This window comes from Canis lupus, chromosome 11, assembly GCF_011100685.1.
Source record: "Canis lupus familiaris isolate Mischka breed German Shepherd chromosome 11, alternate assembly UU_Cfam_GSD_1.0, whole genome shotgun sequence".
NCBI classification, from domain to species: Eukaryota; Metazoa; Chordata; class Mammalia; order Carnivora; family Canidae; genus Canis; species Canis lupus.
In genome coordinates this window covers 1,519,544-1,543,923 of record NC_049232.1, presented here as the reverse complement: position 1 = coordinate 1,543,923, position 24,380 = coordinate 1,519,544, and the positions used below count along the sequence as shown (strand labels likewise).

At 42.4% G+C, this 24,380-nt stretch overlaps 1 protein-coding gene and 1 long non-coding RNA gene across 7 annotated transcripts in view; one reads left to right on the top strand and one right to left on the bottom strand.

The window, feature by feature from the left end:
• Positions 1-620: 620 nt before the first annotated feature.
• LOC111097976 lies at positions 621-4,844 on the bottom strand. Of its 2 annotated transcripts, none has more exons than XR_005366481.1 (4): positions 4,728-4,844; positions 3,472-3,597; positions 2,381-2,531; positions 621-1,123 (listed from the first exon to the last, which is right to left on the bottom strand). It is a non-coding gene; the product is annotated as an uncharacterized LOC111097976 (long non-coding RNA). The 2 variants fall into 2 exon arrangements; XR_005366480.1 differs by lacking the exon at positions 4,728-4,844 and adding an exon at positions 3,881-4,224.
• CNOT6 (CCR4-NOT transcription complex subunit 6) overlaps positions 4,569-24,380 on the top strand; it is a 69,951-nt gene continuing 50,139 nt past the window's right edge. Inside the window, exons 1-2 of one of the 5 annotated variants that reach the window (XM_038551711.1) lie at positions 4,569-4,775; positions 5,477-5,586. The gene's annotated coding sequence lies outside the window, so the exon portion shown is untranslated. Of the gene's footprint in view, positions 4,776-5,476; positions 5,587-6,412; positions 6,541-24,380 lie in introns of those variants that run through there. The other 4 variants (XM_038551707.1, XM_038551706.1, XM_038551708.1 and 1 more) reach the window with 4 other exon arrangements.

Sequence of the window (24,380 nt, the reverse complement as noted above, 5' to 3'; positions counted from 1 at the left end):
CGGTGCAGCTCCTGCTCCTCCGGGACGGGGCTCTCCTGTCCTGGGGACACTCGCCCCGGCCTCAGCCCGGCTCCTCGCGGGGCCCCTCCCCCTTGGAGGCCTTTGTGTCTTTATTTCTTTTTCCCCCGTCTTCCTACCTTGATAGAAGCGCGAACTCTTCTCACTGTTGCATTCCAGCTGGTCTCTCTTTAAATCTCAGGCCGAATTCATAGATTTTCAGGATAATTTGAAGGTTTTCTAGGTAGTTTGGTGGAGACTGGTGATTTGGAGACCCTACTCTTCCGCCATCTTGCTCCTCCCCCAGTTGCTGCTGTTTGGTTTTAATCATTTTTGAAGTTTTTTGTTTTTCTTAAGATTTTATTTGTTTATCCATGTGAGACACACAGAGAGAGAGGCAGAGACATAGGCAGAGGGAGAAGCAAGCTCCCGGTGGGGAGCCTGACGAGGAACTTGATCCTGGACCCCTGGGAATCACACCCTGAGCCAAAGGCAGATGTTCAACCGCTGAGCCACCCAGGTGTCCTGGTTTTAAGCATTTTTGAAACCATGACCGCAAATTACTTATACAACAAGGAAAAAGGGGGTTTAACCTTAGAAAAAAATACACTTGAAAACAGAAATGGATTTGCAGCCTTTGCCTGTTCCCACTACTTCTTTACAGTGAGTCTTCAGGGAGAGCATCCAAGCTCTGAAATGGGAGAGCCCCACCCTGTCTCCCACATTCTGAGGCACCAAGGCACTTTCTCCTCACTGTGTACTGGTAGTTGAACCAGGACTGGATGGGTTCCCAGAGAAGCAACTAGCAGGAGGTCTGAGCAGGTACAGCTGATACAGAGGCCTTGGACCTCTGCTTCTTTCTGCCTTTCTACATCTATTCCTTTCTTCGAGAAACAGCAGCCTCAGTTTTTTGGGGGGAATTCTCTCCCCCCACCAGTTCTTTTCATATATGCTTTGAGTGATGTTGAAGATAATCCAGGTCCAAGAGTGGGCATGTGACATCTTCCTGGCCAGGATGGAACATTGCCCTGAATGTGGCATTTGGTTCAGGGATGAAAATGAGGCAGGCCCAGGATGTCTATGGAGTCTGGCAGGAGCTGGCATCCATTCTGCTTCAGTGTGGTCCCTGATGATAAAAACCAACATGGAGGTGAGCAGAACTGAGTGGCATTAGCCCCCAGATCAAGCCACACCTAAAGCTGATGTCTATTTCCTGGCCCTTTAAAGCTGTTTAGGCCAGCTAATTCCTTTCTTGTCTTACAGCTGTTTGAGTACAGTTTTCAACCAACCGCAGGTTAAAACAATGGACAAGGGACCTTTGTGAAGAAAACTGTGACCTGAAGGCCTTGAGAAAAAGAGAAAAAGAGACAGATGACTAGGGTGGATCCATGTCTTTGGGGAGTCAGAGATCTTGGTCATCAGTTCTGGTCCCTAGCCAGCAAGTCTCCACCCTGAGAGAAAGCATCAGATTATCAAAGCTGAGTGGCCAAGGTTCTCGTAACAGAGAGGAAGAAACTGGGAAAGCCTGCAGGTTGGAAAGCCTCAAAAGCAATCCCAGTTAGTGGCATGGAGGCGACAACGTGAGTCAGACTTATATGTGAGCTCACAGCATGGCAGGAGACAGGAGCATCTTCTGCTAAGTCCCCTAATGGAGGGACAGAGGGTGGAGAGCTGAGGAGACAGTGACCAACTCTAACCAGGGAAGCCTTCTCAGAGGTGTGAGATGGAATCTGCTCCTGTTCTTTAGCTGTCCTCAACTCTCCCCGAGGAATCCCTTGCCCCCTCTTGATACATTTGGTTCATGTAGGGCTGACCTCATGCCTTGTTACACAGAGATGGGGCTTAGGCCAGGCCAGTGAGAGACTGTCCTGGGCTTTTTGCTGGAACAATGAGGAAAGAAGTACTCTATCCACATGGAGAAACTGGTAGAATCTGGTAGAAGCAGATGCTGGTGGCCATCTTCCTTGCCTGGTCAAAAGTCTGTGAGGACACTAGTGTAGAGGAGCAGACCAGAGGAGCAGAGTGAGGGAGTCAGATCGATTTTTGGGGACATCTTATGATGCCTGAACTTTTCAGTTACATGACATCTGTGTACATAAATGACCTCGTTTTGTTTGTTTGTTTGTTTTTCATAAATGACCTCTTGCTGCATAAAGCCTATTTGAGTTGGGGTTTTATAACTTGCAATGGGGAAGTCTTGCCTAACACATGAGGCTCTTTGATCTGGATCTGTAAAGGTGAGGCATTTGGTGGTTTCTCTTCACAGAGAACAGGATGTGCTTAGGGAAGGCCACCATTGGTACCTTCTCTGTGGTACCTAGCCTAAGGAGATGGCCCTGAATAAGTCCATCCTCCCTGTATGTGCATGCAGCTCCTGACTTACTTATATCTTCTCTTCCTGAATCTGGCTTGGGCTTGTGACTGCTTTGACCAATAGAATACAGAGAACATGATATTCCGCAGAAGGCCTGCCAGCTTCTTCTTCCTTCCTCATGGAGCGCTAGGTTGCCAACTAGGACATCTAGAATGACCTGCTGGAGGAAGAGGCCACAGAAAAGCAGAATGAAACATTACACAGAGATACAGGTCTCACCGGGGGGCCCTGAGATGGCAGACATCCAATCCCTAGCCACCACCTCAGGTATAGGCATGAGAGACCTCCAGTGAGACCAGTAGAACCGTCTAGCTGGACAGGAGAATCATAAGATATAAAAAAGTTGTCTTATGCACTAAGTTTTTCGTTATGATTTCTCATTCTCCATATACCCTGTGCCAATTATAAAAAGTAGCTCCCTCTAGGAGGATGAATTACCAAAAGGCACCTGTCTGTCCAGGCTACAGCATCAGTTGCTAGGGCACAGTGCTCAAGTGGGGGGAAGAGACCTAGATGGCTATCAGTCCCTCAGGTAGGTGATACTGAATAGCAGGAGCTGGACGCCAGTACTTGGTGGTCTGGGGTTGGAGCATATGGACAGGAATGCTTAGGGGTCAGTCTGCACTTGTCTTATCAATCCCTCGCCCTTGCTGGGCTTTTGGTGCTGCCCAGCCCCTTCCAGTGTCCTCTGGCACTTGAGGACTAGGCTGTCACTTGACTTTTTGGAAGAATACAGGTAAGGACCATCCCAAGGCCATGCTGGAGAAACAAGCACGGAACTCCAGCAGCTTCAGTCCTTCCTCTTTTCCTCGCTCTTCCTACTCTCCTCTGCACCTCAGCGGCAAGCAGCCATCCATTTCCCATAACCTCCTAGCCCAAGTCCATCTTCCCTGAGGGGGTGTCTCACTTCTTTGCTACTGTTAATTTCCGGGACCAATTTCACAGCCGTTTATTTCTTCAGGGTTGACTTTTCCAGGAGCCAGTGACCCATCCCTGCTTGCCTATCCTTGGTAGGTGGACGGACGGCCATCCTTTCCCCATGCATGCCCCTCTAAAGAACGTTTGTTGGACGTCTCTCTCGGCCTAGACGGGGAACTTACTAGGGCCAGGGTGGGGCCGGATTCCTCTGTACAGTCTGGCTCCAGCACGGGGTCTCAGCCACCTGTCAGGAACGTGCCCCGAAGCAAGCACCATGCCCAGTGATCTCTGCTCGCCTTCCTCGCCACCTAAGGACAACAGCTTGATTTCTTTTTAAAAATATTTTATTTATTTATTCATGAGACAGAGACAGAGACAGAGAGAGAGAGGGGCAAGGGACAGGGGCAGCGGGAGAAGCAGGCTCCACGCAGGGAGCCCGACGTGGACTCGATCCCGGGGCTCCAGCATCACGGCCCGGGCTGCAGGCGGCGCTAACCCGCTGCGCCCCCCGGGCTGCCCGACAGCTCGGTTTCCGAAGGCAGACCTCGGGCTGGGGCTCTGGCTGGGACCCCTCCACCACAGCCTACTTACTGTACTGCGCGGCCCTGAATGGGCCGAAACGGGGCACGAGTTCATTTTTTCCTGCCCGTTCGAGGCAAGCAGCAGGCGGCTGCTCAGGACCGGAGGCCTCCTCGGGCAGGCCACGGCGGCGGCTGAAGTCAGGTCGCGGGCCGCCCCGCATTCCCACCAACGGACAGCGGAACGAGGGGAAGGAGGCGAGGAAACGGTGGGAAGACAGCACACAAAAGTGGACAGCCCGAGACCAGACCAGAAAGAGAGGACGGACGGCAAAACGGAGGGCAGTGGCGGGAGAGAGCAGGGACCCAGCGGGACAGAACACCGCGCGGGGCGGGAGCGGGCGGGAGCGGGCGGGAGCGGGCGGGAGCGGGGCCCCGGAGAGTGCCGGGCCGGCCCATCGCCGCGCAGCGCGGAGGGGCGCCGGGGGGCGGGGCTTGGGGAGCGACCCCCCCGCCGCACGGCGAATGGTCGCGCCCGGCAGCGGCGGCCAATGGGCGGCCGGGATGTTGGAGCGGCGGCGGCGGTCGGGGTGCTCGCTGGCTGGGGGACGGGGCCGCCGCCATGATGCTTGTTTGCTTTCAATGAAAACGAGGGGGGCGCGAAGGAGGCGGCGGCGGCGGCGGTGGAGGCGGCGTCGGCGGCGCGGAGGCGAGGGCGGCAGCGGGCGCAGCGCGGAGGGCGAGGCGGGAGGCCGAGAGGGCGGGAGGGCGTAGCGGTGGCCCGTCGGGGCGGCTGACGCGGTGGCGCTCGAAGGGGGAACAAAGAGCGGCGGCTGAGGCGGCGGCGGAGCGGCGGCGGCGCTGCAGCAGCGGGCGGGACTGGTATGGTGGTTCCACAGGTCAGACCCCGCTGCACTCACAGGGAGGAGGCGGCGGCAGCGGCGGAGGAAGGCGGCGCACCCCGAGAGGTGAGCACGGCGGGCCCGAGGCCCGGCCGGGCGCGCTCCCCGCACTGGCTGCGCGCGGGGCCCGCTCGGTCGCGGCGCGCGGGGCCACGGCGCGGGCGGTTTGAGTTGTGAGGCTGGCGAGCCCGCGGCTCGGCCGAAGCGGCGGCTGTCGGGGGCCTCCGAAGTGCGGCCGTGCTGATCCGGCCGGCTCCCAGGCCGCGCCCCCGCGCCCAGCCCGGGGGGCGGGGGGTGCTGATTGACGGCGGGGCGGGGCGGGGCGCGGGCGGGGCGCGGGCGGGGGCGGGGCGCGCCGGGGGCGGGGGCGGGGGCGGGGCGCGGGCGGCGAGCCGGGTGTCCGCGCCTCTCGGCCGGGATGGGTGGCAACTCTGGCGGAGTGGCCGTGTGGGATTGTGCGTCGTGGAGTGTGGAGCTTCGCGGTTACCGCAACGCGGTAAACCAGCGGTTGACCCCCTACCCCGAAAGTCTTTCGAATTCATCTGAACGCAGACTGGGGGGAAGTGGGCGGGAGTGACGGGGACCTGATTCAGAGGCCCTTACTTAGCCCCCGACGGAGAGATTCCTGGTATCGCTCAGAACTTACTGGAAGCAGTTTCCTCCCGTAACCCCAACCGCATGTCTCCCTTTTTATTTCTAAACACCAGTCGTTATTTTCTTTGGAAACTTTTTCTCTTTGACACTTTTCTCCCTCCCTTTCCCCCCAGAGAGCCTGCTAAGGAACACCTGTGATCTTTTCTTTAACTGTTCCCGCAGATGACAGCATTGTGCAGGTACCCTTGCTTGACCCATCTTGCGTGTACTGTGTTGAGCTGAGGTAATTTAAATAATCTGCTTGACTTTGAGTTCCCATACTTACTGTTTTCTAGGTGCGTTGTCTCATTAGTGCTAGTATGGAATTTCTTACATTCTTGTGTCTGGAAATTTCATTTTAGGGAGGAAGAGAGGGAGTATGAACTAGTGAAAAATAAAACGGCGGGTAATGGCACTGATTGTTTTTCACCGGACGCTAGGGTTTGCCATTCCAGAACAGTTCTGCAGGCTTTCCGGGCTGATGTGGTCATAGATCAAAAGGTTTTGAAGATTTTCTTTGTAATTGCTGTCAGAACAGTTGTCACAGTCTTCAGAATGTGATGTCTGTTAGAGTTAAAATTGCTTCATATTTTTTTGACCAGTGATCTAGTCTAGTCAACATGCTTTAAACAAAATATTTGAAAAGCTATGACTGTGGAAACAGACCTAGAAAGGTTCAAGTGACGTGGCCAACGTGCTTGCAGTGAAGAGGGAAAGCACATGAGTCTATGTGGTATTTGCTGGAGATTAGTTCTTTTGGGAGGGCAGAAGGTGTTTTAATGGGTAGAAATTATTTGTGGTAGTTGTGTCTCTTCAGTTTGCAGTTAAACAAGATACTAAAGTAGTCAAAACAAGAATGGAATAGAAGACAAGTTTTCTTGTGAGACTGAGAAGATTTGCTCTGAGAGTTGATACGTGCATAGTTTCAGAAGTGTCTCAGTGGTAATGTTGATGAAGAAGCCCTTTGTTTTTTTTTTTTTAATTTTTTTTTTTTATTTATTTATGATAGTCACATCAGAGAGAGAGAGAGAGGCAGAGACACAGGCAGAGGGAGAAGCAGGCAGGCTCCATGCACCGGGAGCCCGACGTGGGATTCGATCCCGGGTCTCCAGGATCGCGCCCTGGGCCAAAGGCAGGCGCTAAACCGCTGCACCCCCCAGGGATCCCTGAAGAAGCCCTTTGAATACATACTTGGTTTGTAGGTGTTTTCAGGTTTCTTAAATCTTGGTGGCAAATTGAACCTACAATTTTTGTGAAATTTCAGACTGTTTTTTTTTTTTTTTTTTTTTTAAATTTCAGACTGTTAAGTTGATTATAGAACTTGGTCCTTGCTGCAGATAAAGGCATTAAAGGAATTTGCCCACTGTACTTGTAGTGATAAATTCACATTTCGGTCAGTGCTTAGGCATTCCACTAGGTACATGTTAACCTTCTTACGTTGTTTGAAGCATAAGCGTTTTTCATATCCTAGTGCAATGAAAGGCATAATGTATGTAAGGCATACTGGAATAAATGGTCAGTGGTGCTCACAGCTGTAGACCTTGGGTCATAAGGGCAAGAGACCAATATTTGCACACTGGCAACTTCCCCATATGCAGAGTAGACTGGTTGGGAAGCCCTTCCTTTTTTTCTTTTTTTAAGATTTTATTTATTTATTCTTGAGAAACACATAGAGTCAGAGACATAGACAGAGGGAGAAGCAGACTCCCTGTGGACTCCATCCCAGGATCAACCACTGAGCTACTCATGAGCCCCTGAGAAGCTCTGCTTTTAAAGTGTTTATCGCTTTGGAAAGGTCCAAATAGGTTCAGCTAAGGACATGTATTTTAATGCAGAAAAGGCTTGGATTTGTAGGTATGCAGTGCTTGTATACGCTTTATTGTTGTGAATGGAACTTAACGTTATTGTCTAGAAAAATGTTCCAATTTCAGTGTTAATCCTTAGCTTCCATCTTGATGTACTTGTTTCCTTAAACTTGGCTGCTACTCACTTTACCAAGGTAGCCATTTTACAACAAAGTGTGATTAAGAAAATGCTATATGAAATTAAGAAATACTGAATAAACTGTAAACTTATGTATACAGAGCCTGGTGCATTAGAGTACAGTGGAATGCACCATATTTTAGTATTTGAACAAATATTAAAGAGGAGAAAGTTACTTGTGTCCAAAATGGGGACTTATACATACGTTGCCTTAACCTTACCGCTTCTCTGGCCTTTACCTCTCCTTCATCCATCTGTATTTTCTTGATAACTTCATTTATGTGTCAAGGAATAGCATATTCTGGGTACAGCGTTGGACTCAGAGAATTCAAAAATGAATTCTACGCAGTTTTTGCCATGTAGTCTATAGGCATAGAAGGTGTACATAGTGCAATGAGAGAATAGAAGAAAGGATCATTAAATTTGTGGAAGACGTGTGAGCAGCTTTACAGAAAATGACCTGGAATAGATGTTTGTCAAACTAGGGAGAGGGGATCATTTTAAATAGAAGAGAGTGGTGAGTGTACTGAGATGACAAGAGTTGGGGTAAGGCCAGTAGTGAGGTGTACTAGAACAAGAGAGTGACTGGATAGGTGTGTGTCCTAGGTTTTGAAGGACGGTGTTTGCTCAACTAAACATGAAGTTTATCTTTATCCCAAAAGGGAGGAGCCGAAATATTTTTATTAGGGGAGCAAGGTGATTTAATAGACCACTTTGACATCTAGTGTGGAGGATTTAGTGGAGGCCCTACATATAAAATATAAAGTCACTTTTGAGACAGTATGGAGTTAGTGACTCTCAATCTTTTTAACCTGGGTATAGTGTCTGTTGTGTTCCTTATATAACGAACTTGAGGGTTTGGCCAATTGCCTTATAACAGAGGGTTATTTGAAATCAAAATGTCAGGATGTTTTAGAAGTTAAAAGCAGTCAAAATGATGAAACCCATAAAATGGTACACTTGAAATTTCGGGCATTTGTTTTTTGAGCTAGGCTTAGGCAGACTGTAGAGCTTAAGCTGGAGAAAACCACCCTCTGCTCACTAGAAGTGAGGGACACCAAGTTTAAAGGTTGTGACTGTCCTAATAGTCTGCTGGGACATGGGCTGTATGTATGTGAATCTTGTGGGAGGCCAGAATTTTCTCTCCAGTAACTTACTGCAGTTGGAATATTGAAATTTTCTTAAAGTCTAAGAGTTCATCATAGAGCTGATAGTTTATGTAGCCCACTCTGCTGTGAAGCAGCATAGAGGTTCATGAAAGTTACCATGCTATGCAAAATTGTGCAGTAAAAACTATAGGCCCAAAGGAAAAAATGAAATCAAAACACAACACTAAAAAACTTAGTGGCTTATTGTTAAAAATAAACCTGATGAAAATGGTAACACGGTTTTAGACATGTGAAATGGTTAAGGAATGAATATATAAATGCTGTAATAAATGGGACACTTTACATTGAGAAAGTTTTGCTTGTGGAGACGGGCATGGAAAGGTTTGCTGCTTGTGAGTTTCTGTGAAATGGTAGAAGGCAGGTTACCTGAATGGTAACATGGTTACATGGTTACCTGAAGGTTAACATGGAATGTTAGAGTAACACCAGATATGGGTGGGTGGGTGTGGCTTATCACACACATAGCGAACTCATGGGGCAGATAGTGTTTGAGGTATGTGTGTTTTGTTTGTTTCTGCACAGCTCATTTCAGCTAGGTGCAGTTTTCTACCTTCATCTAGTGCATTAGATGCAGATAAATGGTATGCAAATGAGGATTTCACTTTGTGCTCACATTCCCTGATATATCAATCACATTGGAACGAATTCACATTTCAGAACAAGCAATATAGCAGAACTAATTATACGTGAATACAGCATTTTAAAATAGTACTAAAACTTGGTTCCAAAAATACTCAAACACCCATATGTCAGGCGCCATGTATAGATTTGCTATCCTTATGGGGCTTATGGTCTTTTGTCCCAAGTGGATTTATGGTGGGGTATAAAGACGAATGAACCAATAAAGCACTCATCAGATTATACAGTAATGAGGAATATACAAAGCATTTGGGCCATACTGAGGAAGGAACAGCTGATTTTTTTTTTTTTAAGATTTATTTATTCATGAGAGACATACAGAGAGAGAGAGGCAGAGACACAGGCAGAGGGAGAAGCAGGCTTCATGCAGGGAGCCTGATGTGGGACTCGATCCGGGGTTTCCAGGATCATGCCCTGGGCCGAAGGCAGGCGCCAAACCTCTGAGCCACCCAGGGATCCCGGAATAGCTAATTTTGTTTGGGAAACTTGATGGAGTCATCTTAGAGGTCTTTGAGCCGAGTTTTGAAGGGTGAATAGGCACTTGTCAGGCTGAGTAGGACTTTTCCTGGAGAAGGGGAAGCATGTGCAAAGTGAGGTTACATACAACTTGGACTGTGAAACAAGATGCAATGATGAGGACAGGAGGGTTGGCCAGAAACAGTCAGTGAATAGTCTTAGGCTTTTTCTTTAAATGTTAGGACTTCTGTCTGTCTATAATGGGGATCCATTGAGAGGTTAACTGGATAGGAGTGGGGGAATTGTGACACGCTTTTTTAGGAGACACATAGTAAAAATGTGGAGGTTAGATGAAAGGGGTCAAGAAACTGAGGTCAGAGAGTTCATTTAAGTCCTTGTGAGAGGTCAAGGACATAATAGGAGCTGGAAAAGAATAAGATAAATTTGGGGCACCTGGGTGGCTCAGTGGCTGAGTGTCTGCCTTCGGCTCAGGTCATGATCCTGGGGTCCCTGGATCCAGTCCCACATCGGGCTCCCCATAGGGAGCCTGCTTCTCCCTCTCCCTATGTCTTTGCCTCTTTCTCTGTGTCTCTCATGAATGAATAAATAAAATCTTTTTTTTTTAAAGGATCAGATAAATTTGAAAGATAACAGAATTAGGGATAGATTAGCGATGAGTTATAAAAATAGTGTACCATTCAGAAGTTTTTTAGCTTGGATAACTTGGTATGGTTTAACTTGGGAAGTAGAGGAAGAAGAGCAGGTTTAGACAAGGAAAGTGGAATGGCTTGCTTTTGATTCTTCAGTTTCACATGGCCTGCTGGATATTTAGGTAGGTATGTCTAATAAGTATTATCTGGACCAGAGAGTGCTTAGGGATTTTATAGATTTGACAACTATATAGTTAGTGTTGGAACTTAGAGCATCACTTGGGAAGAGTGTATGAACAAATGCTTTTCACCTTTTTGGGGGTGGTAGGGTTCCCATTTGAGAATCAGTTGAGCATTTTGGCATGTGCTGAGAATGAAAGTACATGTAAGTGTGAAACTTACTCATGGAGCTCACGTTAATATAGAAAAGGAAAAGGAGAGGACCAAGGGAACCCTTAGAAACAGCCAATATAAAAAAAAAAGAAAAGAAACAGCCAATATTACATTTTGGACAGGACTGCAATAAAATGATTAAAGAGATAGGAGAATAGGAGAGAGCAAAATTACAGATGCTAAGAGAAGTAGAAGCGCTGAGCAAGAGGGTGTTTTCTTTCTTTTTTTTTTTTTTAATTTATTTTTTATTGGTGTTCAATTTACTAACATACAGAATAACACCCAGTGCCCGTCACCCATTCACTCCCACCCCCCGCCCTCCTCCCCTTCTACCACCCCTAGTGCGTTTCCCAGAGTTAGCAGTCTTTACGTTCTGTCTCCAAGAGGGTGTTTTCAGTGGTGACTAGTGATGGCCAGGTTTAGGATAGGATGAGCTCTGAGAATGGTTTAGGATTTGGCGGTTAGGTGAATATAAGCAGAGAAAATTTTTCTGAGACTTGGGAGCGTGGGAGTCAGACTCTAGGTTAGGTTTTGAGCAAGTGGGAGGTTAAGAAAAAGTTTATAGACTGCTGTTTGAAAAACTTAAAGTGGAAAAGAGGGAAAGAAGGTAATAGTTTAAAGAAGAGACGGGATTGAGAGAAGGTCGACACCTATATTATTTTTCAGTCTTATGTTTTCTTTAAGTCCAAAACCGAGGAAATGAATTTCTAATGTGTATATATATATATATATATATATATTTTTTTTTTTTTTTTTTTTTTTAAGGCTTTTCCCTGATATGATTGGCTGAAATGATTGACTTTGTTTGGTCACATGAAGGTATTTTCTTTGTGATTTCAAAAACAAGAAAATTTTCCTCATTGGAGGTAGATCTGATGTAAAATCATAATGTTAGAACTTTCAGTCTTAAATTACTGGAAGACTAACATTTGCTTTTCATACCCCTTGCTAGGTTTGTGTTTGTCCTGTGCTCAATAGTCCAGAGTTGAACGAAGTGTCTGATGCACTTTTATTTTTATTTTATTATTATTATTTTGGTTTAGAGAGAGGGAGTGCAAGTAAGAGTGTGAGGAAGGGGCAGAGAGAGAGAGGGAGAGAGAACTTTGAAGCCAACTCCCCTTTGAGCACAGAGCCCACACAGGGCTAGATCCCTTCACTCTGAGATCATGACCTGAGCTAAAAATCAGGAGTTGGTCACTTAACCAACTGAGCCACCCAGGTGCCCCTAAATGTAGAATAGTATCAAAGAAGGAATCATTAGGGATCCCTGGATGGCGCAGCGGTTTAGCTCGGCCTAGGGCGTGATCCTGGATACCTGGGATGGGTTCCCCACATCGGGCTCCTTGCATGGAGCCCGCTTCTCCCTCTGCCTGTGTCTCTGCCTCTCTATCTATCTCTCATGAATAAATAAATAAAAATCTTAAAAAAAAAAAAGAGAGAGAAGGAATCATTAGGCTTAGTCATTTTCTTTCAAAGTCATTTGCTACAAAAATATACCTTAAAAAGTAAGCATGTGGAGATCTAGCCAAGCAGAAATTAATCCGTGATCTTTTATCCAAAAAAGAGCATTACAGGTGATTCTCTCCATTCATCTAGCTGTTGTATATAGATTTTTTTAACTAGGCAGATTTTGAGTGGGGGACGTGTGAGTGGGATAGATGAAAAAGGGTATTAGAGGAGTCCCTGATAATTAAAGACCAAGAAGAAATGAAGATGAATTCACGTTAAGTCAAAAATATTATTTGCACTGAGCTTTTTGGGGGGCAGTTTTTTTCTTTCACAAGATGGTATAGTTAGTTCTATGTAAATACCACAGCATCATAAAGCAGTATCTGATGAAGCCAACTGCCATGTTTTGTGGACCAACAGCTTTTCATATATTTTCATTTAAAATTGTTGAAAGTGAAAACCGTACTTTATTTGGGACATTTAAAGAATTACCATTTGGTTTCTAATTTTAGGGAAACTAGAGAAACTCAGACTTAGGGATTTGTAGTCACAGGGAAAAAATAGCTTTGTTGAATGCTACTAATGTACAAGACATTGTGCTTTACATGTGTTATCTTATTTAATCGTCATACCAAAATTGTGAGATAGATAGCTTCTTTGTAAATGAGGAAGCTTTAATCTTTTTTTTTTTTTAATTTTTTTTTATTTATTTATGATAGTCACAGAGAGAGAGAGAGGCAGAGACACAGGCAGAGGGAGAAGCAGGCTCCATCCACCGGGAGCCCGATGTGGGATTCGATCCAGGGTCTCCAGGATCGCGCCCTGGACCAAAGGCAGGCGCCAAACCGCTGTGCCACCCAGGGATCCCAAGGAAGCTTTAATCTTAAAGGTGAATGTAAACACATCTTTCTTGAGATAGGTCTGTTTGACTCTAGTTTGTGTTCTTAATTTCACTGTACTTCCCCCACTTCTGTCCTGACACACACTCATGGTGCTGTGGCTTGGAATGGACCTTTGATACAGATTTGAAAAATACAGGGAGACACAGTTGCTGCCCCAAACTTATAACCATTTACACTGGTGGCTAATCATGTTGATAAAATAGAGCTGCTTGGCAGATTCTTATTATTTTTGATTCTGTTTTAGGTTATAAATAAAAAACCTCATGAAAGTCCACATAAGAATACTATTCATGCTGGTCCAAAATCCAGTTTTTTAAAGCATTTCAACTGTTTTAGGAAAAGGCAATCACATATGCTGTCAAAAAAGCCGTGTATAGTGGAACTCCATTTGGACAGAGTTGCGCTAGATTTCTTTCCAAAGCTTCTGAAACATCGTTCAGTAGTTTTAGAGCAATATTCTAGTGTTATTAAAGGCTTCTTGATGATTTGTAAGGTCAATATCATGAATAATTTTCTTTTATTTTTTTATTTTTTAAGATTTTATTTATTCATGAAAGACAGGCAGAAACACAGGCAGAGGGAGAAGCAAGCTCCATGCCAGGAGCCTGACGTGGGACTCGGTCCCAGGACTCGAGGATCACGCCCTGAGCCAAAGGGAGGCAGGCGCCAAATTGCTGAGCCACCCAGGGATCCCCAATAATTTTCTTTAAGAGGAAAAAAAGAATGAGTGGGTTAAAACCTCCCAAGTGATTGTATTTATGAATTAGCAGCTAGAATAAATATTGAGTGCCTCAAGAGCCCCAAATCTTCACTAAATAGTGGTAGCTATACTATTACAAGTCATTGTAAAGAGAGGGAGAAGCAAATGGATTATGGAAAATCTGAAAAAAAAAAAATAGAGAAATGAAAAGATTTCTGTTCGCTTCCATCAGCTGTTATTTGGTGCCGAAGCTGTAAACCGGATGGTTGTTGGTAATCTCATGCTAAGGAGCACACTTAGGATTGATGGCGTCACTTGTCTTATCTTTTTGATCTTGGTGAGGTTTTACCACACAAATCATGGTTTTGACTTAACACCGTATTAAGTGAACACTCAGTTTTTGCTGATTAGATGGCAGATCACATTTGTCTTAGTATGTTGTTCTGTACTTTATGTTTGACTTCAAATGTAGAAGATAAAAATCTAACCTAGCAAATATTTGTATTTATTTTGGGTTGAAATTTGTGAGTGGCCTATACTTGGTGTCTTTATGGTTGTATTTTGAGTTAATTTATTGGGTGGAATGAAATTGCTAGAATTTGAACCGTTTTGGCCTTTAAAATTGGTGGCTTCTTGAGGTTATCACATAGGAAACTTCTGTGTACTACTCTCTGTATTCATTCATGTGTTATTGGGCACATGCACATGGTTAGAATTGTGTTTTAACAGCAGTGTAGTCCGTCTGTTACAGGCGGTCTGTTCTGGGTTGGGCACTGTGGATACAGATGGGTTTGCCAGTCTTTTCCTTTTAGAGATTGGTATTGACTGCTACATCCTGCTGTTCAGCTGTGTTTTTGGAGGAATATTTTACCATAATTTCAAGATCCCTGTTTTCAAGGAGACCTTTTTTTTTTTTTTTTTTTTTTTTTTTTTAAGATTTTATTTATTTACTCATGAGAGACACAGAGGCAGAGACATGGGCCTTGGGAGGACTCGATCCCAGGACCCTGGGATTATGAGGGACTTTATGAGGGACTTTATGAGGGCCATGTGGGACTCGATCCCAAGCGCTTTATGAGGGCCATGTGGGTGGGACTCGATCCCAGGACCCTGGGATTATGACTTAAGCCAAAGGCAGATGCTCAACCACTGAGCCACCGAGGTGCCCCAAAGAGGTCTTACTGATTGGAAATTTTAGTTAAACCAATTTGTCCTGAAACTTATTTTTGTACTACTTAAGGATTTATTAAGGAAATTGTGTATGTGATTTTGGGGGGAGGAGGAGTTGGCTATAGTTCTTAGAGATATTACTAAGATGGTATTTGTCTTTTTCATTCTTACTGTCTTACACGTGTACAGTGGACTTTTCCAGAAGCCAAAAAAAATGATGTGTGATATCTGATCAGATTCAGAGTAGATGTGCAAATCCAGCTATCTTTAAGTATGTCATACATTAAAGAGATTTGCAACAATGTAAGACAGTGTCATTCTTTTCATGAAATTTTACTTTGTTTTTGAAAATAGTTCTCATAAATTGTTAACATATGGTAGATTTATTATATATAACAAGTTAATGGATATTTTGAATTTTCTTAGTTCTGGTTTCTAGGACAGCAAATGTTGACAGGTATAACCCACATAGATGAAAGCTCTTTGAGGTACTTGTGAATTTTAAGACTGTGTAAGCATCCTGAGATGATAGTGTTTGACCTCTTCTGTCTTAGAGTATTAGGCAGAGTTTGGGAGTAAAGAAGGCAGGTGTGGACTAGCTCTGGAAGATGATACGTCTGAGAAGGAAACTGGAGGGCTTATGGTCTCAGCAATACAATATTTGGAGATGGAACATGAGATCTTGGCTTTATCAGTGATAGAATTCTAGAGTTGGTGAGGGGGCTTTGTGGCTAGATTTTACTAGGTTCAAACCCCCAGCTCTATTACTTACCAAGTGTGTGTGACCTTGAGCAAATTATTTAAACCCTATGTCTTAATTTAAAATAAAATGAGGATAGCATCTACCTTATGGGTTGCTTTGAGAATTAAATTGAGAATAATACAGGTAAATGACTAATGGTTGAGAGCACAGACTTGTGGATCAAACTTGGATTTAAATCATAGTTGTGCCACTAGAATCTCTGTGACCACAAGCAAGTAAATTATTCTCTGGACCTTCCCTGTGTTTGTAAGGAGAATGATAGTATTTATTTGCAGGAGTCCTGAGGGTTAAATGATATAATGTACATGAAAGGGCTGCATAGCCCTGTCACGAGAATTAAATGCTCAAATAACATTGGTTGTTCCTGCCTAGTGCCCTGTGGCAGATAGGCTTGCAGCAGTTTTGCCCTTACCCCCATTTGTTCGGGATTTGCCCATATTTTGCTAGAGCATGTCACTAAGGTTATGTTTATACAATTCAACCTTAAGTTTGTCTCCTTGATTCTTATCCTAGGCTATCCTAGAACCAGTATTCTCAGTTTTTGGTCCTTTCTGTCTGATTTTTCTAGATTTTGCCTTCAAGATTAGAAGCCTAGGTATTAGTTTTTCTTATTGCTGGTAAAATTGGCACTGCTTCTGTTGATACACCTGTCTCTTACAAAATATTGCACTTTTTTTTTTTTTAACTATCACATCTTCTTGAATTATTTGAATTAAAATTCAAATTCAAAGAATTATTTGCTTAAAATTACTCATCAAGAACTTATTATTTGCCAGGCTCTGAAGAGATAAAAATATTTAAAATATAAATACAAGGAGCTGTATTAGAGTAGGTGAGATGTTAAAAAAAAATAGGGTGGAGTTAAAGATACTCTTATAGAAATATCTTCAAGGTTCGGAATAGCTCAAAGCAGGGAATGATAAGCTCCTGTGTTTGGGAGGGATAGGGGAGAAGAACCTTTTTGAAGTTGGATATCTGATTGGCATTTGAAGATGCCTAGAATCCCTAAGGTATCTGGAGGGGAGGAGAACAGCATTTCAGGCAGAAGCAACAGCGTATGCTAAAGCCTGGAGTGTGGTGAGAGGTAAATGGGAATTGGATAAGACTGGAGAGGCATGCAGGGGTTGGGTCAAAAAACTGTTTTTAAAATGAGTGTGGGTCTCCTCTGTGTAGTTCAACACATTTTTAAGCCTCCTTTATGTCAGGCACAGTATCAGTCTACGGGTACAAAGATGAAGGAGATGTGGTTTTAGGACCTGGAGGTAAGTACTTGTATTTTTAGGAGGTCACACTGGGTGGTGTTTAGGCTGCATTTGAGCTGAGGGACAGCAGAAGAACATGGATCTGAGACTGTTGGGTTAGCTCATATCTCAGGGAAGAAAGAGCCTAGGAAATTGAGGCAGGCAATTGAGAGGAAGATTTAGGAGGTTAAAATGGGTTGGGGGACTGGATGTGAAGGCTGGGGTTGGGTGGGAAAAAGTTAAGGATTGTACTCCTGTTTCTGGCTTTGAAAACTGAGGTGGGGATCATAGAGGAAGGGCAGGTTAGTAGACCAAGATGACAATTTCAGTTTTTAGTAAGATCCTTTGGGTACCTTGTTTTTTTCCACTAGCTTTTTATTCTCTCTCTCCAATTCAGATACCTGTTTGAGAAATTATCATGAGTTGTAAGATACCTGCAGTAGTATCATTAGTTATTTATGAGAGTAGCCCTTGAACTTTACAGATCTACAGTTAGGAGTTAAGTTTGCTTTTTGGATTAGGATAGTCCTCTTTTGCAGAGGTTTTTATTTATTTTTTTAATTTTTATTATTATTATTTTTTTTGCAGAGGTTTTTAAATGCTTGGTTGGCCACAGTGAAACTAGACGTGGTGGTGGTAGTTTTGCCGCTAAGGACAGCTCCTGAATGAGGTTTATTGTCTGTGTGAACTTTTAATCAGTCATGGTGGAAAAAGAAAACGAATAGTGATGACATTGAGAGTCAGAATGATTGAGGTTTAAAGTGAGCTGTAGCAGGTCTAAAGGAGACTTAAGAATCTAGTACAAGGGGGCTGGTGGCTTTTATTAACAGAGAGTCCAATGTTTTTCATGTTTAGAATTCAACTAATAAACCTGGAAAAAACAGAAGGTAAGTAATTTACAGGGTGTGGTTAGGCCTGCCATCTCAGCCATAATTACTATTAATTTAAAATTTCAGAGTTTTGGGCAGCCTGGGTGGCTCAGCGGTTTAGTGCTGCCTTCAGCCCAGGGCCTGATCCTGGAGACCCAGGATCGAGTCCCATGTCAGGCTCCCTGTATGTCCTGCTTCTCCCTCTGCCTGTGTCTCTGCCTCTCTCTCTGTGTGTCTCTCATGAATAAATAAATAAAAATCTTTAAAAAAAATAAAATTTCAGAGTTTTTGTTTTTTTAAGGTATCAAATTATTGTGTTACTGTGTTTATATAACTTTTTTAAAAATTTTTTTATTTATGATAGTCACACAGAGAGAGAGAGAGAGAGAGAGGCAGAGACACAGGCAGAGGGAGAAGCAGGCTCCATGCACCGGGAGCCCGACGTGGGACTCGATCCGGGGTCTCCAGGATCACGCCCTGGGCCAAAGGCAGGCGCTAAACTGCAGCGCCACCCAGGGATCCCGTTTATATAACATTTTAAATGTCATACATGCCTTGGTAGGAACAGAATCCAGGTTAAACTTGTATTTATTGTTATGCACAATTTTTCAGTGTACCTGTGGATAAATTGTTTGGATTATAATCAGAGGGGAGTTTTTTCTTGGTTTGAGTTTTTTTTTTTTTTTATCTTTTTTTTTTAAAGATTTATTTATTTATTTGTTCATGATAGACAGAGAGAGAGAGAGAGGCAGAGACACAGGCAGAGGGAGAAGCAGGCTCCATGCCTGGAGCCCGACGCGGGACTCGATCCTGGGCCTCTAAGGATCATGCCCTGGGCTGAAGGCGGCGTTAAACTGCTGAGCCACCGGGGCTGCCCTGTTTATTTGAGGTTTTTGTTTTGTTGTTTTTGTTGGAGTTGTTTTTTTGTGGCATTCATGTAACGGCTTGGTGTTTTTGTAATAATTGGGGAATAGAAGGAAGATAGTGGAGTATATTTGAAGGATGGCAGTTGTCTGCCAGTTGTATTGAAAGAATAGTACTGGAATAACGTCTGGAAAGTAAGTATTTTAAATTCTAAACTAAGATGTTTGAATATTTTCTAAGCAGTGGAAAGTTGAGGGAGGGCCAGTGATGGGAGAGAGGGTGCCATAGAATCATAGTTTTAAGCTTGTATATAGGACCAGAAATCATTCCAGACGACTTTCCAGTTCTTTACAAAGAATAGCTCTTTTTCCTAAATTTTGCAAAAGTGTAATGAAAACTCAACTTGAGGAAGAAGAATTTGAGAGTGGTACCTAGGTTAGTTGTAATTTTAAGGCATACATTCCAAATATAAGAGGCCATTATATTAGTTGGAAAAAGGCAGGTAAAGATCTTAGATACAGGTACACTTAATGAAAGTAATGCCTATAAAAATGAGGGATGCAGTGTAATTACATACATGGTTGTGAAACTTTTGTTTGCTCCCTTAGTGGATTAAGCTCCACAATCACATATTTCTTATTTATTCTTTATTCCTAGCACCTGGCAGAGTACTTGGCACATAGAAGGTGATTAGAAAATATTTGTTGAATGAATGATTCTGTAGAGAAAGCTAGCTAATGAAGCATAATTCAGATGTGCTTAGTTGCTTTTGGATTTCTCTTCTAGGAAAACCTGCTTCTGGATCATGAGAGAAAGAATGTTTAGTCCAGGTCATTAGTGTAATGTGCTAGAGCTGACGAGACCCTGGGCGATGCCAACCTTGTGGGGTGATAGATGCTGGAGTAAATGTCCCGTGTGCAGGGGAGGGGAAATGGTGAATGTGTGCTTTTGTTGGGAAGAGCTTACAAAGGCTCCACCACATGGCTTGAGTTTGCTTGTCAGCTTGGTGGAGTAGGAGTTTAAGGTGAAGCTTGTTTGGTGAAAGGATTAGCACATACTGAGAAACTACACCTTAGAAGTAGGTTTGCTCTAATCAATTTAGGACCTTATAGGGTGGCATGTGTGTAAGTGGATGAAGAAAGGTGAAAACGTGGTTGGCTAAGTGTAGATTGTAAAGGACTTTGAAGTTTGGACTTTAGGCAGATGGACCATCTTAGTTTAAGCAGGAGAGTGGACGGACTCCTTCTGGGACTCTGGAAGGTAGATGTAGAGGATATTGTTTAATACTTGAAGCTGAGAAATGACGAGGGGCAAAATGAACCAGTAGCAGTGAAAATGGTGAAGAGAGATTTAGAAATCCTAAAGAGGTAAAAATCATTGGATTTAGTGAAAAATTGGATTGGAAGAAATAAATTGACACTAAGGTTAGTGTCACTACATCTTCATATAATTGACTCTTGGGACGATGCCTGGATGGTTCAGCAGTTGGGCGCTGCCCTTCGGTTCAGGTTGTGATCCCGGAATCGAGTCCCACATCGGGCTTCCTGCAGGGAGCCAGCTTTTCCCTCTGCCTGTGTCTGCCTCTCTCTTTCTCAGTCTGTGTCTCATGGATAAATAAATCTTTTAAAAATATATAATTGACTCTTGAACAATACTGGGTTTCAATTGCATAGGTTTATTTATATGTGGATTTTTTTTTTACAGTACAGTTATGTAACTGTATTTTCTCTTACGATTTTCTTAACATTTTCTCTAGTTTACTTTATTGTAAGAATACAGTATACTACATACAACATACCAAATATGTGTTATATGTTTATGTTCTCAGTAAGGCTTACAGATGACAGTAGGCTCTTAGTAGTTTTCGAGGAGTCAGAAGTTACATGTGGATTTTCAACTATGTTGCTCAGGGGTCAACTGTATACTCTAACTTGTAGCTCTGAGAGGAGCCTGTTGAGTTGAATAAAAGGGTTTTTCTGGACATGAGTTTATTTCTTCCTGGTTCCCTTCCTTCCTTTCCTCTGTCCTTCTCCTTTTTTTCCTCCTTCATGTTTGAGAAAGAAATAAAACATAAAGAATGGAGGAGAAAATGTAAAAGGGAAAAGAGAGATGTTAAATTTAGCATTTTATTTTGTCAGTTGAGAATGGCTGTAACTCCCATTTCCTTGAAAAAGATCTGGCCAATATAATTAAAATAAATTCTTTAACTTCAGAGTGCCTTTTAACAAACATTTTTATATATAGCCAAAATAACATGATTTCATAATTTCTCATTAATATTTTAAATATGAACTGGGTATTAAATGTTTTTCCAGCTGTTCACAAAATGTCTTTCATTGCTGATTTGTAGATGCTATATAGGGACCATTTATTGCACCTGATTATATCCCTTAATTCTCTTTAAATCTAAAGTAGTCCAGCTTGTTGAAGGTAGCAGACCAGTTATCTTGCAGGATCCTGCATTCTCATTTTGTCTTATTTTTTCCTTGGTGTCATCTGGTCAATTCCTCTAGTTCTTAAGGTAAACCTGCTGATGTGTACTTCATGTTCTGTGATGTCGTTTTATTGAGAAACTCAGTATCTGGTTAGTGTTGCGAAAATTAATGAAGCAGGTAACCTTTTATTCCTCCTTTGAACATTTTCTATCTTACAATCAGAAAACAGTTTGGGTGATGGTATTACTTTAGCATTACACCACTGCCAGTGATTCATATAATGGTTTTAACACAATTTGTAATCCTTGCCCAGAAAAGGAATTACAAAATGATGTTGCTTTTTTTTTTTTTTTTAATTTTCATTCTTCATTTATTAGTTGTCATTCTTTTGTAAAGCAGGACTATTGTTCGACTGGAGCTGTGTGGTCACCAGAAATGTGGTACCCGCTGAAAAGATGAACACTCAAATATTTCTCTTTAGTTACCAGTTTTCTTAGTTTAAAAGCTGCCTCAGATGGTGGCTGACATGCACCTATTATGGCTTTTTCTTTCCTCCCTTCTCCCCTCCCCTCTTGCTTTTTTTTATGTCTTGATTAGTGCTGTAGTTTCCTTCTGCTACTAATCCTGCTTGCTCTGTTTTCTGCAGCACTAATAATGATCATGTTATTCAAAAGTTTTGGATTCAGTGTATTTCATTCCATTATAATTATGATTCTTTTTGCTCAAATTGTCACAGCTTCAGCCAGTGAGGACCCCTTTTAGCTGGCTCCTGTGTCATATTGACTTGTGTTCTCGGCACTAAAGGATGTGTCAGGCTTTACACATTTTATACATTTCCTGCCCCAAACTTGTGATTGGCCATTTTACACAAAGAACTTTGCTTTCTTGTTAGTAGAGGTCAAAACTGAGGATTAGGGGTGTTATTATTCCAGAAAAATAATATTTCTAGAACATGTCAGTGTGTAGTTAAAAACAAATTTAAAGTAATGAGTTCAGGGGCGCCTGGGTGGCAGAGTTCATTAAGTGTCCAACTCTTGATTTTGGCTCAGGTCGTGATCTCAGGGTCCTGAGATCGAGCTCCTCTCTGAGCACAGAGCGTGTTTGTCTTCTTCCTCTGTCCCTCCATTGTGTGGGCTCTGTCTCAAATCAATAATAGAATCTTTAAAGAAATAAAATCATGAGTTAATACTGATATTCTCAAGTCAATTTGTTGTTTTCACTTAATTTCCTTGATTTATAAATGTTTTCTTACCCTGAAAATCTTGGGTCCTAACATCTTTAACCTAAGTATTCTTATTTCCTTAATCCTAAACTGTGAGGTGAACAACTCAGTATGATACCAGTAGTTAATATTCTTTTCACATCTGCATGATTTTCCATAGTATGGCTGCATAGTAACTCATTTAACCATACATTCTTATTAATGGTCACTTAAATTGTACTTTTATCATAAACAATACTGTAATGAGCAATTCAGAAAAGTACATGAGGTTGTATGTTGTTGGTAATTGCTTGTCTGAAAATGTCCTTTTGTCTTCACACTTGACCAAGTGTTTGAGTTCAGAATGTTTTTAGCTAAGGGAAAGTTTATATAAAGTGAAATATATAGACCTTAAATGTATAGTTTGAGTTTGATAAATACATATATCAGTATAAATCACCCTCATTTAAGATCCTGAATACTTTCATCAATTCCTATAAGGGCAGTCACTGTTATCACTGCAAACTCATGTACATGGAATCTTTTGGGTCTTTTTATATTCGGTGTAATGTTTGAGATTCATCTATATATGTGTATATGTGTATGTATCAGTAGTTGAATTTTTTTTATTTGCTAAGTAGTATTTGGATATATCACAATTTGATTTTCCTTTCATTGTTGATGGTTTCAGTTTTCAGTTTTTGACAACTATGAATAACACTATTCACATTTATATAAATGTATTTTTCTGGAAGTACATTTTTTATTTCTCTGGTAAATACCAAAGGGTAGGTATACTGAGTTACAACTTAGGTAATTACTCTCTTAGATATTACATTATCATCTCTTGTTTTTCCATAAAAAAGTGTGTTTGAGTTTTGCCAACGTTTGCCTTTTGTGGGAATTATGCTTATGTATTCTGTGACTTTCCTTTATTGCCTAATCTTGTTTTAGAGATTCTAATATTCAAATACTTCTTCCCCTGATAGATCTGTACTCTTTTTATTTCAGTTTGTGTTGTCCCATAGTTGACTTCTTTATTTGTAATTTTTGTTCATCATGTTTTCTTTAGCTTCTTTAAGCACAAGAAACAATTTTTTGCAGAATATTTTTCTATTTCTATTTTCTATTTCTTTTTCTATTTTTTTTTCTATTTTCTCTTGTAGTAGTGATTTTATATGATCATTGTGCTGTGTGTTACACTTATGTTTGACCAGTCAGTATTGACTTGCTTTTTATTCAGATGTGGCATGGGTGGGTTCTTAGGCACTTCTGTTGGTTTCCCCTCAGATTGAAGATTAGGTATGGATTGGGAGAGGCAGGCTGTTGGCACACCTTTTGACTATGGAACATTATGATTAGTGGATTTCAGCTCCCAATTGACAGTTTTTGTAGTTACACACTCTTTTCCCATGGGGAACATTCAGATATTTGGTTGTCCCCAATTTTGATTGTGAGTATAAGTTGATTCCTGGCAGAAAAATAGACCAGAGTCTCCTATCCCTTTCCTTATGTCCCTGTCTCCAGTGGCTGTTCCAGTCTTAGCCAAAGAATGGTTAAATTTGATTTACTATAAAAGGCTGTAACTAGGGATCTAGGAATCTAGAGCTGGAGCTGTGAGATGTTGTAGAACTTTTTGCAAGGACCTTTGTGAAGGTATTATTCTAGTCTGCTTCTTTAGTTGTTTTTTCTCTCTACCTTAGATTCTGATAAAATCCCTTATAAACCCTCCTTATGATTCCTCTCATAGCCCCCTCACTACATCTATACACACACATACACAGCATTTCTGGAATTGTAGGGTAGAGAATATGTGGATTCCAAATTTTTTTTTTCCCTATTAAGATGACAGTTTTTCTAAGTTTGTGCTATGCAGATAGAGTACTCTTAGTTTAAATGCTCCAGGATAGTTTTATTAGTTATGTTGTGGTTCGTAACTCTGCTTTGCAACACTAACTTTCCCACAATGGTTATAGTTCTGTATTTTTAAGCCATTTCTTAAAATGTTTAATTATGAAAGCATATCTTTCTGTGTTGGTAAATAATGTTCTGTTTCTTTAAGGTGAATAATTATTCTAAGATAATGAAAAACTTTCTCTGAGATTTACAGTGGGGATGGATTTTATGCTGCCAGGATCAGTTAGTGACGCCTGG